This window comes from Cebus imitator, unplaced genomic scaffold (genome assembly GCF_001604975.1).
Source record: "Cebus imitator isolate Cc_AM_T3 unplaced genomic scaffold, Cebus_imitator-1.0 Scaffold191, whole genome shotgun sequence".
Taxonomy (NCBI): Eukaryota; Metazoa; Chordata; class Mammalia; order Primates; family Cebidae; genus Cebus; species Cebus imitator.
The window spans coordinates 2,640,172-2,658,607 of record NW_016107506.1 but is presented as its reverse complement, the minus strand read 5'-3'; the positions used below and the strand labels follow the sequence as shown (position 1 = coordinate 2,658,607).

At 36.1% G+C, this 18,436-nt stretch overlaps 1 protein-coding gene across 1 annotated transcript in view; it reads right to left on the bottom strand.

Annotated features, from left to right (window-relative positions):
* MAP2 (microtubule associated protein 2) overlaps positions 1-18,436 on the bottom strand; it is a 303,522-nt gene that overhangs the window by 149,882 nt on the left and 135,204 nt on the right. The window lies entirely within an intron of this gene.

Genomic DNA, 18,436 nt, shown 5'->3' with positions numbered 1-18,436 from the left:
GGACTCTCAGTCCCTGAGGGCCCAGGCAGAGAATTCAATCTTTGGCATCATCTGTATAACCTCCATGTTAGCAACTGAAATTAGCAGTTGAACATCCCTGCTTTACAGTGCACCTTGTGTAGGGAGGTTAAGTGTGGAATGATTCCCTGCATTTATTTCCTGGCGAAAAGGGAAGGAGAAGAATGTCAATAAATAAATTAATTTTTACCCAGCATTGTTAGCAACCTGAACCAGTGAATGGAGCAGAATTCGATGAGAACCAAAAAGGCCAGCTGTGAAGAAGGTTGCTGGGAAGAAACATCACCATGGTTACCGGAAACAGAAAGTCAAAAAAAAAAATATGATGGCAGAGAGAGGAGAATGAGACTATAGGGAAGGAAATTGAGAAAAAGATGATATGCTGCTTTTATTTTCCTTCTTGAAAGGATCAGCTCCATCAGTTTTACACTGTATTTTGAATTCATTAAGATAAATTTGCATTCTCCTTGAGCCACCTTTCTGCCCAGTTTTTTAATCACTAGCTAATTTTGCTTTCACAAATATTTAAATTACAGTTTTTTTGTATGAGATCAATTCTGCTACCCCTTGACTCTGTCCAAACACTGGCTTCATGGAAACCACTTGGCCTAGTCCACATCCTTTGTTTCATAGGTGAGAAAGCTGAGGCTCAAAGAATATGACCAAGCTCACAAAACAGGTACCCACAGCGTTTCCTGACTCGGTCCTCTGCTTTTCTTCTTTCACCAAGTGACTTTCTTTCCCTGCTCTCTTTTGTTCCATTTGCAAGCAACACAGATTCCAGAAACATCCTTTGTCTTTGATTTGCTAAAGCAGTGATATCCTTCTTTAAAATGCATTGCAATCATTCTGAAGACTTTTGCAAATATCTGTGCTGGATTTTATTTGAGGCCTGAGGAATCTGGGGTAATTATGTCACTGCTTTTCTTTCATTTCCAGTCTGGCAATCAGATAAATCAAGCATGATTGCCCTTTTGTGAACCTATCTTGTTGAGCCTAAACTTCATCATCATATACTAGGCACTCTTATCATTATTGGCCTTATTCTTTCTGCAAGCATAAAACTGAGTAATCAAATTGAGTTGGTCTCCCAAGGCTCCTCCTAGGTATAGACAAGGTAAACTTTCCTGGGTTACCAAAAACAATGGAGCTGGAAAATGGAGAGCCCAGGTAAAATTTAAAATTACAAAATAATGATAATAATTCATTCCAAAACAACCACTGGAGGGCGCAAATTTCTTAAAATCTTTCTCAACCACTCAGTAAATACTATGGTTAGAATTTTGACCTTCATATTTTACTGTTTTATTTTCTTTCCAAATTGTTCTTTCAATTCAGTTCATATGATTCAACACTTTTGGATTAACTCATCTATAGATAGGGTCATATTGCTTTTTTTGATGTCTAAAACACAGTTGCTGCCACCATTACCATCATCTTTCCCCAGTATGTAGCTATAATATGAATAAATCACATTTTTAAAAATATGACTACCATAGGTAATAATCACAAGAGATTCAGGTTTTAGTGAATCCTACGTACTGATTAGAATTCTTTCTCCCTCGCAAAAAAAAAAAAATGCCCCTTTAAATATAATCTCTCTGTTAAATGTCTATTTTACTCCAATGATTTTGGACAATAAGGTGATTTTTCAAAGTGAATGTTTTATTTTAATGTATTGTCTTCTGTTCACTTCTGAACATAAAAAATGATGCCTAAGACTTACATCTTGAAATATGAATCATATTCTATCATGAAAGCATATATAATGGTCCTGGTCAGTCTAAAAATATAGCACGGTTTTCAAAAACCATTTAATACTTTCTGGGTGTCATTTAATATTTAGGAACACCTAGTTCAGTACATGAGAATGAGTTGATATACTCTTTTTCTTTTCTTTTTTTCCCATTTGTTTCCAACGTGGAATAAGTACCATCTGTGAAATATAATTACTGCCCTTAGATATGTCATTTTCTAAGAATACAAGACAACGGATAATTGAGATACTTTTGTGAATTCTTAGATTTTGGCTGTCTTTTGTTTTTCATAGAAAACTATAAAAATTATTAACCATACACCATCAATGAAGCTGAGTTACTAGTTATAAAAACATCCACATGTTGAGAAACTCATGAAAATAAGTCTGACAGCAAACAATGGAGGGACGAAACTTCCCCTGAAATAGTAGAATCCTTGAATCACTTGACTCCTGCCACAAATTTTGTTATGATTAAAAAATGAACTACATTTGTTAGCTAATTGTCTATTTGATATTTTACTTAATTTTACTAGGTACTCTATGCCACTGAGTTCTGGACTATTAAATTACTTAAAATTTGAAAATAATATTAATATTATCCAAGCCCAAAGTCCTAAAACTATCTGCCTTACTTTATATATATTTTAACTATGTCTTATACATAAAACCCAGTAGGAAATATTTAAACGAAAATATTCAGTATCTTCACTGAACTTAGATAAAAAAACAAATTACAAAATATATTTTGTATATTTATAAAAAGTATATTTATAAAAAGTAAAAAGCATGTTGACATATGGGTTGCATGCGGTCATCTTTGACATCTTCACTGTGATTTTGATTAGAGTTGGACTGCAATGAGAAGGGTGAATTTTTTCCAAACAAGTAGGGCAAAGAGTAAGACAAGATAACTAGAAATCACTTTCCACTTGCTCTTGAATCAGGCTTTAATACATCTGAATCATGATCACCAGAGTTTGGCTTGGCTACTTCATTTAGAATCTTAGTGCGGTGATTTTTTAATCACTTATATTCTTATCCAAATGTATGTACATAATACATTTCAAATTATTTTTGGATTATGCACCATTTTGAACCTCAGAGATATCCATATTTCAGTGACAAATTTTGCACAATTTTAAAAGTAATAAATTCTCATTTTTCTTTATTCCATCAACACTTTTGTTTCACTTATCAAGGTGAAGTCAATGGGATGGTATAAATGGGGAGAGAAAAAGAAAGAGAGGTTATTCTTATTGTCAGCTCTCAAAGTCTGACTGCAATTTAGTAAAATCGTTAGCTTAAAAACTGTATTTAGCTTTCATATGACATTACCACCTAAGCTTATGAAATGACTATACCCAAACTTCTATTCTTCTCACATACTTTAATCAAAGTAAAGTGAACCAAACTTCTTTTTTAAAACAATGTCACATGAACTACAATTATGAAAAATAATTGCTACTTCAGTTCACAAAGTCATAATCTCCTTATACTTTAAGAACTATGTTGGGAATTAAAAGCTCTCAAAAGGTCGAAAAGAAAACTATAATAGTTGAACAACTAAGACTCTCATACATTGCTGGTAAGAGCTTAAATTAATACAACCACTTTGGAAAACTGTCTGGCAATATCTAGTGAAACTAAGTGCCAAACTAAATATATGGAATAATATAGGAGATTTCAGAGCAGATAAAACTAATATGCAGAGACAGAAATCAGAATAGTGTTTACCTCTATAGAAAGTAGTATGAGAGATTGTATTGACTAGGAAGATGTACAATGTCTTCTTGACCTGAGTGGCAGTGACCTGGGGTAGACAGCACTCTGTTAATGTAATGTACCTTCACAATAATAACTGCAATAAATATTATGGTGCCATTGTTTTAGAAGCTCTTTATTCATAAGTTTTAGGATCTATAGTGAACATAATGCAAAAGTGTTCTTGTATAAGTATATATTTTGCAAACATACTGTGTAACCATGGCTGCATAAATAAAGGCTATATGATTACATGCATACTAAATAAACAAATTGTAAGAGCACATTTTCCTTAGTAGAGAGAGGATGTTTTACACATTGGCTTTTAGTAAATAAATGGCAACTGTAAAGTAAAAACACATGAAATGAAAAACGGAAGTAAAATGTGTATTTTAGGAACATAGCAACAAGTGAAATTATTTATGCATAGCAACCCTTACAGAACTATGCTATTATGACAAAAGATTGAACAGCTAAGATGCTTCCCGTATCGCTCTGTTCACAAAAATTTCTTATCCATTAAGGCCTACCATAATCGTTAGTTTATTTCAGGAATCATTGATTTCTTCTCTTCCAACCCAAATCTTACACTTCCTTTTTGGTTCATTTAAAGTTCTGCCTTTTTCATAATGGCTTCCAAAATTCCCACAAGCACATAATGTCGTAAGGCTCTTTCCTTTCTCAGAATCACCAACATACAAAACAAAAACAAAACCACCATGATACTATAATGCCTATTATTACATATGGGCTTGGTACATTTGTCAGAAACTTACATTCAGTTATTTATTCTAATATTTGCCAACTTGAAAAGCAAATGACATGATTCTGATAAAATGATTAAGACCTAAAAAGTGCCAATCTTTTTGAGTACACTATTTTATTCAACAATTCTGAGAGTCATGTGCCTCTATTTTACAGTTGAGGAAACAGGCCTAATTAGGTTTAGTAAAGTGCCCAGGGGAACACAGCTGGTAAGTGGTGGAGCAGATATTCAATCCCTGGACTTTTCAGCTAATTAGTTTGTAATTCATCCTAACACTTAGAAGATATCAGAAGAGGAAGAGATAAACATAGAATTAAAAATTTTCCATTTACACTTACAAGATAGAAGAAAAGGAAGAGATAATTTAAACACAGAATTAAGAATTTTCTATTTTTCTAGGATTGGGAGTTTAGACAGACTACTTATTATGTAAGTAGGCTGTGCATAAAAGAGATAAGATAAAAACATAGATTTTTACTTTCAGAATTATTTCAGATTCCATCAGTTCATATCTAAATAATATATTGTGTAAATACAAGCATTCCTGGAGGTGAGGAAAACATCATAATTTTAATTACTATCTATCTGGTCTAATCTTGGCAGAGGATATGGAGTCATATGAGTGCAATATATGTTCAGGTGTTTTTAACGAACTTTGCTGTTTGACAATTTGGGCTTATTATGTTTGCTTTGAAACATCTTGTTGAAATTACCTCCTATCCTGGAAGTACAGATAATAGTAAAGTACACGTCTTTACACCATCACTATCCTTATTTTATTCTATCAAGTCAGAAATCATCACACATCATGGTAAATTTTAACTGTTACATGAGAAAACATCACATCATATTATGTAATCCATGTCTTGTATAAGTTAACACATTTTTAATAGTTAAATTTTGGTGTGTGGACACTTTTTTCTTTGAGACAATTCTATTCTATGAAGTCTTCCCTCGGTTGTTGCCTGCTCAAGGAGGCCTCACCTGACCATCCGATTCAATATTGCAATCTGTAATTCCTACTCCCAATCCCCCTTACTCCATTTTGCATAATATCTATTGTCTTCCTACATGTTATATAATTTATTTATTTGTTATGTTTACCCTTTACTGTCTTTCGTCATTTACTTGTAAGCTTCATGAAGGCAAGACTCTGCCTGTTTGTTCATGAGTATATCCCAAGTACCTAGACCTAGGTCTGATATATAACTGGCGCACAATAAATGTTCAATAAATATTCATTCATGCATGCATGAATGACTGAAATTAAAACATTAAAGCTCATATACAAAAGCATAAATTACCTTCCCAAAAGTCTTAGAGCTCAAAGTTTCAGAAGTCATGAGACAAAACATGTAGTGTAATTATTTCATTTATTTTGGGTCTTGGTTAACTATTTAAAGATACAAATTCTAGACTTTTCATCTCTGGCACATTTATAGCAAGTTTGAGTAACCTCTCTCCCTTTACTTCAAGTTTTAAAAAGTATTTACTTATTTTTTTTATTTCTACAAAAATTCTTCCAGCAGATTTTCTTATCTACTTCTGAATCCTTAGTTATAACTAGTCACTTTTTATCTTTCTCATAACCTAAATGTTAATATAAAATGTATTCACTGGAGATACAACCAGCCTACAGGCAAACAATATTTGCAAAAGAAATGGGCAAATCATGAAGGAAAATTAAGAGAATTCATGTGGAGGATTTTTTAATAAATAAAATTTTCATTTAGCAGCCAACAAGTCAAGCAGAACCATCTTATGGAGTCATACATTTTCTGGCTGATCTTTCTGAAAGCAGGAAATGAACCTTCATTTAATCAAATTCTCCACAAGTGGGGCCGTTACAATTTCATGAAAGATTGGAATCAAATCAAATGCTACATTTCATGACAGTACGTCTAAATTTCTGATTTGTTTTTGAAACCTACTAAAAAAAATTATTTTGTTTACTGCTTTCTAAGCACTGAAGATTAATATATCTCACTATTTTAAACCTCTGTTGCTGCTTCAGTCTTCAGCAACTTCACTGAAGTGGAGAGCCAGCAGTACTTAAGAGGGCAGCCAGTTCCAGTCTATTTAAATTTGGTAATCTTTAACATTAACATTACCAGGTTATTCTGAAAAAGCTTAAATTTTGCAAGATCCTACAGCATTTATTTTCACTGTCTAATATTTCCAATTCAAATAATAAAATATCTACTGTGATAGTTTAATACATGCAGTATCATAAGTGGAATGATTTCTGAAAATACATATATTTATTTTGTGAATAACTGAAATCCACATTTCAAAAATGTATAAAATCCAGACTTATTCTCTTGGCCGTTTAGGGGACAGTGTGCCCTAGGATGATGGCCACCAGGAATTACATATATAATTGCTTAGTCTCTCCTCTGCCTCTAGTTCCCTGTATCAAGGTTACAATAGAGATGAGAAGAGATAACTAATTACCTATGTGGGTATTTATTTATAGATACTTTAATAAAACAGAACTACAATACACTTTGAATATTTAGAATGTATTCAATAATACATCTACATGCGCATGAAAGTTCCAAATTCTCCTATTGATTGGAACTAAAGAATAAAGATGATGAATATCAAATCCCTAGTGTGAAAAGAAACAGGAACTTAGATGAAGAGTGGGTGTACTGTTTCTATTTCTACTAAAACTTCATGGCTCATTCTATCATCAGATTTCTTAGCTGCAAAGGATTTTAGGTAAAAGATATACTGGCTTTCAAATCAAAAGGAAATATTATACATAAGCAATGCCTATATATGTATATTCCTTCTCAACTGTATCATTCAGTTGGTGAGAAAGAGGTCATGTTATGTTATATTTTTATTAGTATCATTTTCCATAGTTTTGTGGCTTTTTTCCCTTTTGCTACTAATAGCAAACATGTAATTGAAGAAGTAAGTGTTTTATTTAATATCTGTAAAATAGAACTCAATTTTTTTTTCTAGGCATGGTCTATCTACTTTTTTATTTCAAATGGAATGCAAAAATATCTGTTGTAAGAATCTGGGCCAGTGGATCTGTCTGGGATAGAAATTTCCATACCCCCAAGACCACTAACTTTTTTCTTCAACTACCACACTCCTGTGTTTTGCTTTTTTTTCACTTTCCCATTATCTTTGTTTTGCTTTCCCCTTTTCAACTCTTTCTCTTCCATTTTCCCCAAAGTAATGGGGAACATAGTCAAGGAAAATAGTTAAGGAATCATTTAAATAAACATTCATCTATATATGTCCTTGGTTTTATGTTAGTTAGGGACAAACTCTATGTGTTTTACACATCTTTCTCTAATATCTGGTAGGCTGCTTTTACATTGGTGTACAATAAATAATGTTAATTTGTGTTGTGGACATTGATCTAAAAAATGGAAGAAGTAGTCGCTGGTGAGGAGGAAAATATATTGTCACTAAGATCACTGTATATAGTGCTGCAGCATGGTTTTAATTTACTTTTAATACAGTAAAGCTAAAAAAAAAAAAGGGATTCAAATGTCCAGGTTATACATACTTTCTACTGTAATGCCTATAAGCATATAGATGACATATTAGAAAAAAGCAGGTGATACCTCAAAAACAGATTTTTCTAGTGGCAAGGGGATGCTTCTTATTTGCTTATGATTTCTTATTTTAATTCGGAGCTGTTTAACAAAGTGTATGATTGATTGATTGACTGACTGATGAGAAAAGGGGATGTGAGGTCTGTGTTAAGAAATGCACAAAAGGAAACCTTGAGGAACTGACACTCATGAGTTAAAAGCCAAGTATGATGAAAAAGAAACTTATTTTGCAACAGGAAAAAAATCTGAAGAAGAACACAAAAAACGAAAAAACAAACGGGGGTTGTGAAGATGGTAAAACAGCACAGAAACGCCAAGACTGATTCAGTACTCTTTGTACATCACTTAAAAAAAGAATTAAATGAAAACTGATGATGTGCGTTAGGAAAGTGAAGACACTCAAATAAGGAAAAGCAAGAATATGCGACATGGATAGAGAAAAACTGGAGGATCAAGAGCGCTAGAAACAAATAGAGTTTCATTTATAAACCACTGAGCCAGTCTGACAGGTGAAGCAGGCTGAGGCACTTGAAAGATCTTATTCAATGGCTGGCATTGCTGAATGCCCAGCTGGGTCTCAATGAGAGTAGTTTTAAACAGGGACATTGTTCCAAAGAAGATTTTAGTTTCACGTGCCTTCTAATACAGCCTTATAAATCCGGAATAGCGTCAATATTCACCAACCACCTGCGATCAGCATTATTCCAGAATTTGCTACATACAGCAAGTCCATGGCACGGGATATAAAAATTTGGATGGTCGGACCTCTACTCAGAACTTACGTGTATTGACGATATGCAAATCGGTTCAGTTCAGTTTCTTCAACAGTATAAATTAAGTGCATCCTATCATGAGGATTATCTTGGAAGGAGTGAATGTCACTCCCAATAGGCCTATGGCCTGGAGGTGCAAAGTCAGCAGTTGCTGAGTGAGGGAGAATGAAAAACAGACAACAAAGTATTTCATCATTATTGACAAGCTGGCTGCATTCTTCCCTAGATTGAATGCTTGGCTACTTATATTAAAAAATCTTTGCTTAGAAAAATGTTCTTAAACATCTGTGCAGTCAGACAAGAGATTCAAAGGTAGCATTTTTTATTAAGAGACCCGATAAGCAAATAACAAGAGAAAACAATCTTACATTGTGATCTTTATATCAAGAGTTCATATTTCATTGAGAAATGATGCCCACACTGGACAGATGTTTTTGTACTAGTGAGGATGGATTTGTGACTTCCTGTTGCACTTTCTTAGGAACTTAGGTTAGTTAACAAAAAACTATCCACCCCACCCCAGAGAGAAAGATCACAAAATTGTATGACAAATGTGAGCAAAAGAAAACAACTTTGGATAAGGATATACCTATGACTGACATTTTAAAGAAGCTATAAAGTGTGGCTGGAAATAGTTAAGGAAACACACGGATGTAACTCAATTTGTAATGTAAAGACATTTTCTGGTCGGGCATGGCGGCTAAGGCCTATTGTCCTAGCACTTTGGAAGGCTGAAGTGGGAGGATTGCTTGAGTCTAGGAGTTCAAGACCAGCCTGAACAACATAGAGAGATCCTGTTTTTCTACAAATATTTTAAAAAACAAATTAGCTGGGCATGGTAGTGTGTGCCTGTAGTCCCAGCTACTAGGGAGTCTGAGGTGAAAGGACTGCTTGAACCCAAAACGCTGAGGCTACAGTAAGCCATAATCATGCCACTGCACTCCAGTCTGGGAGACAGAGCAAGTTCCTATTTCAAAAAAATAAAAACAAAAAGGTATTTTCCATTGAGTTTGCAATTCCTCCTAATGCGTGTTATTCAGGCAGCTTGAAACACAATCAATGAAAAAGAGTTTTTAAACTCTACATTTAATAACACATTAAATGGTAAAAGTAATCACGAAGCCTAATCAAAGTGAAGCAGTCAAGTGGTGAATCTGAGTGAAGTGCTTGAACTCAGTGTTTATGATGGTGGGACTCAAGACAACTCAGGTGTTCACAGCAAGGGGCGGAGACACATCACAGGTGGCAGAAGAAGTCTTGCCATCCTGTGCAGCTGTTAGAAACTCTAAACAGTGTTGAGTGAAAAAAGGCATAAATAGAACAGCATGGGCATCTCTGCAACATATTGCAATGAGGGCATGTGGAGGGAGGAGAATGGAAGTGGAGCTCAGAAATAAACGGAAAAAAGTTAAAATAACATAAAGCATGAAGAAAGACTGGAATGATCTGATGATTATGAGCCAAAGAGGTGAGGATTATGAGGAGGTCAATTCTTTGCTTCTGTGCTTCTAAACAACAACCACCATTACAGGTTATGAAGTAAGACCCTGCACTGCCCTTCAGTACCATCTATGGGGAAGGAGCTGTGAAAGTAGACATGAAGACTGTGACTCCCCTTTTGTTTTCGTTTAGTTTGTTGTTTTTTATTGTTTGTGTTTGTTTTTGTTGTTGTTTGCTCCACAGAGTTGTGCTAAAGCACAGATTCTGGGCCTTGCCTTTGTGCAATTCTACTGAGAAGTCTGGAGGTGAGCCCTCAGTCCACTATGTATTCATTAGCATCCCAGGTGTTGCTGGTGCCACTGGTTCATCAAATCCAGTTTTAAAAAACGCTAGCAAAAAAGATTCAAAATAACTTGAGATAAATTATTTCCTCACCAGATGTAAAGGTATTTGCCTCTTGTGCACATGAAACCAACAGGGGGTACCAAAAATGAGGTACAGGGTGTCAAACTATGTGTGAATATGCATTTGCACTGAGAACAAAGCATAGTGAATTATATCAGTGTCTTCTACACTTAGAGATATTACAAATTAAGATGTATTTTTAAAGCACTTGAATTTCTCTTCATTTTTCTATTCATTTTCCCTTTCCTATTATCCCTTTTTTATTAGCTGTAATCAGTAATAACCGGTAAAAATCCAGAAAAAAATGCTCTAATCAAGGATATTTTAAGATTAACTGACCTTCATTTCACATTGACTGTTAGGAGACAAATGAAAACACAAAGAGGATTCTAAGATTGTATTTATATGTTTTAAATAAAATCTACAAATATTGCTCATAAAGTTAGAAAATTGCCTTCAGCATTTTTGCCACATTTTTATCACTTAGTGCATGCAAGTTTTGCACTTGATGCTTGTGAACTGGTAAGCATAGAAAAAAAGCTTATTTTTTCAACTGCAAAGCAAACTATAAAGTGAATAAGACACCTGTCTGTTTCAGATGAAAGTACATTACTTCAGCTTCCACAGTGTTTAATCTTGGTTGAGACCAAAACTTCCATAAGGAATTTAGGGACAGCACAGCCAGTGCCCACAAGGGGATATGTTAATATCAACTTGGTCTTCAGAGCTTGGGACTGGATTCCAGAGCTTGGAAATTCCAGGCACATTGTTGTTTTAGTCTGAGAGAAGCCAAGGGATTTCACTATGAGCTAGAGAAATATATCAGGGTGGGTAGGGGAGCTGGTAGCAATGCAGGTGTCCTTAATCTTGAACTAGATTCAGATGACCTCTGAAGGAGCATTGTTCCCATGGATCTCTATAGATAACAATGAAAATCTTTTATAAGGTGCTTACTAAAGACAGGGCATGTTTTGAGCATGTATACAACCTATACGATTTGTATAGGTTGGTGCAAAAATAATTGCGGCTTTTGCCATTAAAAGTAATGGCAAAACTTTAATGGCAAAAGCCGCAATTACTTTTGCACCAACCATTAACTTGTTTAATCCTCATAGCAATTCTGTGAGGTGATTACTTTCATTATCCCCATGTTATAAATGAGCAAACCAGAACACAGGCAGACTAAACCACTGGATATGAATTCAGGTCATATGCTTTTATACTGCAGGTATGCTTTTAAAACTCCATTCTACTACTCTGTATTCTCCTATGTTCTGTATGTAATCGAAACTGATTCCATAGCAGAGAGGAGGCTAACTATCTGGCGGAGTTAAGGTCTGGCATCTCAGTCCTCTAGCTGAAAATTTCAACAGCAGATTCACATAAGTAAAATGCATAATGTGAATAATCAGGTACCCAGGGAGCAATGGAATATCCAAAAACAGTTTAGGTAATGTATTTCTTAGTCTTTCAGTTTCCTGAGATGTGTGGATAACTAACATTAATGAGTCAATTAAAAAAAATAAAATATGACCCCCAATTTTTAAAAACTGCCTTATATTTTAAGGCTAGTTGAAGAGTCAATAAAGAGAAAACTTTATGTTTTGGTATTTGAGCTGGTGTGCAATCACCATTGGGCTTTTGAGGCATTGGTTTCAGTTTTCCTGGTGCTTCATTGGATGCTGTTTGCATATGCTCTTTTTTTTAAATTTGAGACAGAGTCTCACTCTGTCACCCAGGCTGGAGTATGGTGGTGCGATCTTGGCTCATTGCAACCTCCACCTCCTGTGTTCAAGTGACTCCCCTGCCTCAGCCTCCCAAGTAGCTGGGACTACTGGTGCGCATACCACACCTGCCTAATTTTTGTATTTTTAATAGGGGGGGACTTTCACCATGTTGGACAGGCTGGTCTCGAACTCCTGACCTCAAGTGATCCATCCTTCTCAGCCTCCCAAAGTGATGGTATTACAGGCTTGAGCCACCGTGCCTGGCCTGCATTAGCTCTTTTTCAAACTGGAGACACCCTCAGTATGTAGCTACCTTTGTGACTCATATGCTCCAATGAAAGGGGAAAATTGTATCTTACTCTCTTAAATTACAAGATACCTAGAGGAAATAAATAAATTAGTAACATTGTAGTGCCTTGGGCATTATGATAAATCCCAAAATATAATATCCAGAATAACTTATGTGTTCACGCTGGCTTTAGAGTAAAAGCACACTTTCTTAAAAATATTCTAGTCATAGGGCAAAAGTATTTTATATTTATTTTCATTTTGAAGAATGAGTTTCAGCATTGCTAATTTGGGGAATATGTATACATCTTCCATGACCTTGTATAAGGAATTCCTTAATTCTCCCAAGTTTGTACCTTCACTATATCTTATAATAGTAATTAACAAACAAAATTACATTTCTTTGTTTTTATAATGATCTGTACCACCAGAGTTAGCTATTTGCGGACAACTATTGAATTATATTTTGGATCCTTTGCATCCAGAAGGGTCCCTGGCCACAGTGAGTGCTTCATCAATGTGCCTTATCTTGGGTTGGTGGACCTGGGTAATACAGAGAGCTATAAAAGCTTTAAAAATATTGCACCTCAAAGGAAGAAAGTTAAAGAAACCAGTAACAAAATAAAGTTAGACAATATAGTTTGAAAACTGAGTAATTCATTTGTTAATAGGACTGTTTTAAAATTTTCAAACATTAATAAGAAGTAATCATATTTTCTTAACATGTCTATTTAGGTGTCTGCAAATAATAAAAGAGCTAATATTTGAGGCGTACTTATAATCTGCCTACACTATATTAAGCACTTTACACATATTAATCAGACCTTATGAGGAAAGTCCTCTTATTATCTCCATTTTATAGGTGAGCAGGTTGAGGCCCAGAGAGGTTAAATAACTTCTTCAAGGACAAGCTGCTAGTAAACTGAAGAATCTTCATGCACCAGACCATCTGGCCCAAGCTTCTCCACGAGCCTATTATTTTTGTACATATGCACTGGATTCTTTATCAGAATGGCCTGTTCTGTTCAGTACTGAAAAGTGAGGAATTCTTGAAACAGCTGGAACAAAGCCCTTGCAAGCCCAATCACCTTTACCAAGCTCAGATGCCAACACACACACACAGGCATTTGACATTCCTTCATCTGAATTTGACACAAAACCAAAAATATAAGAATAAAAGATATTCCAACATAGATCATACAATCACATCTTTGTTCTTCACTATTTTTAGCCTAGCTTCTAATGAAAGGACATGTAAAATCGTTGAGTCTCTATGTGTTCTCCTTCCTCCATCCTCATGCCTGATATTGCCACCATGGTCAGAAGAAATAGTCCAAGTGAAGCTAAAAATAAAAGAATTACTGTTTTCTGGACATTTGGCCTATTTTGCTTTCCTTCCCTGCATTAATGAGACGCTAAGCATCACCTCTTTACTCATCTCTGTCCTCTGTCCAATTTATAATAACCTGTGGTCACGTAGGGGTAAGTTATTTTTAAGAGTTTTAATTTGAGAGTATAAAGTGATACAACACAAGCAGGAAAGCCTTGAAATTAAATCAAATCATATTTATAGTATGTGTTAAAAATAAAATTATATTCAAATAAGTGTGTTTCTTACTTGTAATAGAGTCACAGAAAGCAAAACCACAGCAATCAATTTGTCCACAAGAAACCCAAGATAGCCTAAGCGACACAGAAAGACCTCATCTCTTCAAAAAATATAAAAATTGGCCAGGTGCAGTGGCTCTTGTTTGTAATCCCCGCACATTGGGAGCCTGACGGGTGGAGGATTGCTTGAGCTCAGGAAGCTGAGACTGCAAAGGGCCATGAGCACACCATTGCACTCCACCCTGGGCAACAAAGTGAGACCCTGTCTCAAAAAAAAAAAAAATCTCAAAATTGTTACCAAACCAGTTCCTTAAATGTGACATAGGTATTGCATGCACTAGAAAAATAAAAGAAGTTATATGTTTGCAATTAAAAAAAATATTATATTCTCTAAATTACACTATTCTTTTAGAACCTACTAAATAAATATAAGAAAAGTAAAAACAGAAGAAATCACAAATTTATGTTTTATCATTCTTCATATAAATGTTTCATTTTTTGAAAAGATTTCAATGCATCACAAAATAAAATATGCTCTCGTATCTGAAGTATTAAATAACAAAGCAGCACAGCAGCACAGGGAACAGGTCAGAATGGAATCCACAGCCTTTCATCTGTTCTATTTAGCCTCAGAGTCATAAGACAAAGACTCATGTTGTATCTAACCAAGCTAACTTATTTATTTCTTTCACCCTCACATATATCCTACCTCCTACTTATTCCTTGCACACAGACTCATATCGATGCTCCTATTTGGTATTGTTCCAAGTAAGCTGAATGCTTGTTTCATAGCACTAATCACTAGTCATGATAATATAGTGTTTTATATTTCACCAAGTACTCTCAAAGCAATTACTTCATTTTGTCCTAGAAGCAATGACATCCCAGTCTTGGTTTATAAATACCATTTATCACTAAAAGGAACAAGAAGTCCTTGAAAAAAAAACGTGCTGACTCCAGGACTGGGACAGGGAAAATACCAAGATTCTCTGGACATCTTGTTGTGCAAGAAAGCAGAGAAGTGTTGAAGGGCTGACTAATGGGTGATGAAAGGACACCACTACTGTCTTGGAGGGTCTCCCAATGGCCAAATTTGGATTTTTGTTTCTTTTTTGAGACGGAGTCTCCCTCTGTTGCCCAGGCTGGAGTGCAGTGGCATGATCTCACCTCACTACAACTTCCACCTCCTGGGTTCAAGCGATTCTCCTGCCTCAGCCTCCTGAGCAGCTGGGATTACAGGTGTGTGTCACCACACCTGGCTAATTTTTTAAAAATATTTTTGGTAGAGATGGAGTTTTACCATATTAGCCAGGCTGGTCTTGAACTCCTGACCTGAAGTGATCCACCTGCCTCGGCCTCCCAAAGTGCTGGGATTACAGGTGTGAGCTACCACACCCAGTGGAGTGCCCAAATTTGAAATGATTTGCTCATCAAATATAATAATGATGGTATTAGATTATAAGACATTTACTAAAGGAAAATCCATGAGGCTATAGAGATACTGTAACAGAAGGAGGAAGGTGGGAGGGAGGGAGGGAAGGAGGTTTCAGGGGAGAGAGAGAGAAGCTTCAGAAAAGGAGAGGAGTAGGGGTTGGGCACAGTGGCTCATGCCTGTAATCCGAGCACTTCGGGAGGCCGAGGCGGACAGATCGCCCAAGGTTAGAAGTTGAAGATCAGCCTGGCCAACATGGCGAAACCCTGTCTCTACTAAAAATACAAAAATTAGCTGGGCGTGATGGCACGCACCTGTAATCCCAACTACTCAGGAGGCTGAGGCAGGAGAATTGCTTGAACTCAGGAGGCGGAGGAAAAAAAAAAAAATTCCATCTCAAAAAAAAAAAATAAAGAAAAATGAATGTGGGTTTATATAGATATATGAGTGTGTGTATATAGCTTCCTGAAGAGATGAGAGCAATAACATTAACATGTCATCATATTACCAGTTAGTGAATTTAGCGAAGTGCACATATATCCGTTGTACTATTCTTTCAACTGTTCTGTAGCTTTAAAATTATTCAAAATTAAAAGTTTGGAGAAGAAAACATTGTGTATGTTCCAAATGGCTCACGATATAGTGGTGGAGAAAGGCACATAAAACTGTTAGGAGTTCAATGTGCTCAGCTCTGTGATGAGTTTTTCATAAGGAGCTATGAGAGCTCAGGGGAGGATGAGCCGAATTCTAACTCTTCAGTGCATATCCTGTGCTTTTTCCACTCCCACACTGCTTGTGGACTTCAGCCATTAAAGGCTCTCTCATGCTTCCTCTCTACATCATTTCAACCTGTTACCTTTAGCTGCCTAGTAAAAGAGGACCTAATCTAAGCTGAAGACAACCTGGCTCATTGTCACTCTTCAGAGCCCCTGGGATCCAGGGTCATTTCAAGATGCCAGGGACTCATTTTACAGACTATTCTGGTTCTTGTAAACCCACTTGGAAGAAGGCCTTGATGAGTGTTCCAGTGATGCCTGATGCTGCAGTTGGATAGTGGCTGTACTAGACAAGAGCCGCCACACCATTCATGCTGGTGTAAACGTGCATGCCTATACTCCATAACTAAGTTGGAATGTAGCAGCTTAAACAGAAAAAAAAAGCATTCTTTTCTTGCTATCTGTCTCCATACCATCTGTGAAGAACTGGACAACTGTCTTCTCTTGTTACCAGACGGGTATCAGAGACAACATTTTGTCATTGGACTCATATACTGGACTAAAGTTTAGTCTTCTGAATGCAGCCAAAATGCTCACATTATGTGAAAGAACAAGGTGGTGTCATAAGTCTGTTGTCTGATCTCAGAATTAGAAACTGTAAGTCAAAGATTCTGATTAACCTGTGTAGTATTTTATTCAATTTATTTAGAATTAACAGTGAATGTGAGATCATAGATTTTCCACAGCCTACTGAGTGTTACTTACATTAAATTATGTTTAATAGTTCAAAAGAAAGAACAGTATTTTCTGTTAACATAGAGATTCAAAATATATTTCCTTATCTGGTACACTTCAACTTCATTTACTTAAATAATGTATAATTATAATATACATATTCAATGTATAGCACCTAACTCTATATTTCCATTAGGAGAATGATAAGCATTAAACTTATATTCTTATTTTGTTTGGTTTTGCATTGCCTAATAATTAAAAAGGAATCTCATCAGTAAAGATATAATTTTATATATGTAGTTTAAAATGTTTTACAAAGTAGAACATTTTTGGGTTTAATATGTCATTGTCAGCTACAGTGGTTTTATACCAGATTATCTCTAGTTAAGGTATTTCTTTCCATTTTGATTGTTTCTTTCACTGTGTAATCCTCTTTTTTTGTTTGTTTGTGTTTTAAATAGACCAGATTATGTAGCCAGTATGTGTGTGTCTATGCAAGGGTGGAGGCGTTTCAGGTTGAAATCTGGCACCTATGTTTGGGCCTCACATTTCTCTCTAGGCAGTAGAGGGCAGAGTTGTAGCACTTACTATGTGCCAGACACTGCTAAGGCCTTTACAAGGTTCGTGTAATACTTACAGATTTAGGATGCTGATCCTAGTATTGTCTCCATTTCAGAGATAATGAAACTGAGGTACAAAAAATGAAATAACTTGTCTAAGGCAACAGACCTAATAAATGGTAGAAACACAAATCTTCAAAAGAAAGAAGGCCTGGGGCCTGGTGCAGTGGCTCATATCTACAACCCCAGCACTTTGGGAGGCCAAGGCAGGAGGATTGCTTGAGCCCAGGAGTTCGATACCAGCTTGAACAATGTGGCGAGACCCTGTCTCTACAAAAAACATTTAAAAAAATTCACATGTGCCTGTAGTCCCAGCTACTTGGGAGGCTGAGGGAGGAGGATCACTTGAGCCCAGGAGTTGGAGGCTGTAGCAAACTATGATGGTACACTGTATTCCAGCCTGGGCAACAGGGCAAGAGCCTGCAAAAAAAAAAGAAGGAAGGAAGGAAGGAAGGAAGGGAGGGAAGAAGGGAGGGAGGGAGGGAGGGAGGGAAGGAGAAGGCCTGAAAACAATTTTCTCTTTCCAATTTCATTTTCAAGCAGAAAATCCAGCATTTCCAGAATGAATACCATTAATAGGACAATTAGAACACAACCATCTTTGGAGAGAGATCCAAGATGGCTGATCACTAGCAGCTCGGGATTGCAGCTCCCACTGAAAGAGCAGAGAATGAGAGGACGCCACACTTTCAGATCAATTTTTGTTGCTCACACACCAGGAGATTCCCAGCGGAGGAGCCCCACGTGTCGCCAGCGTGACTCTTGAGGCCGGTGAGGCAGTTTTGCCGCTGCCTTGGTGTGGTGGTT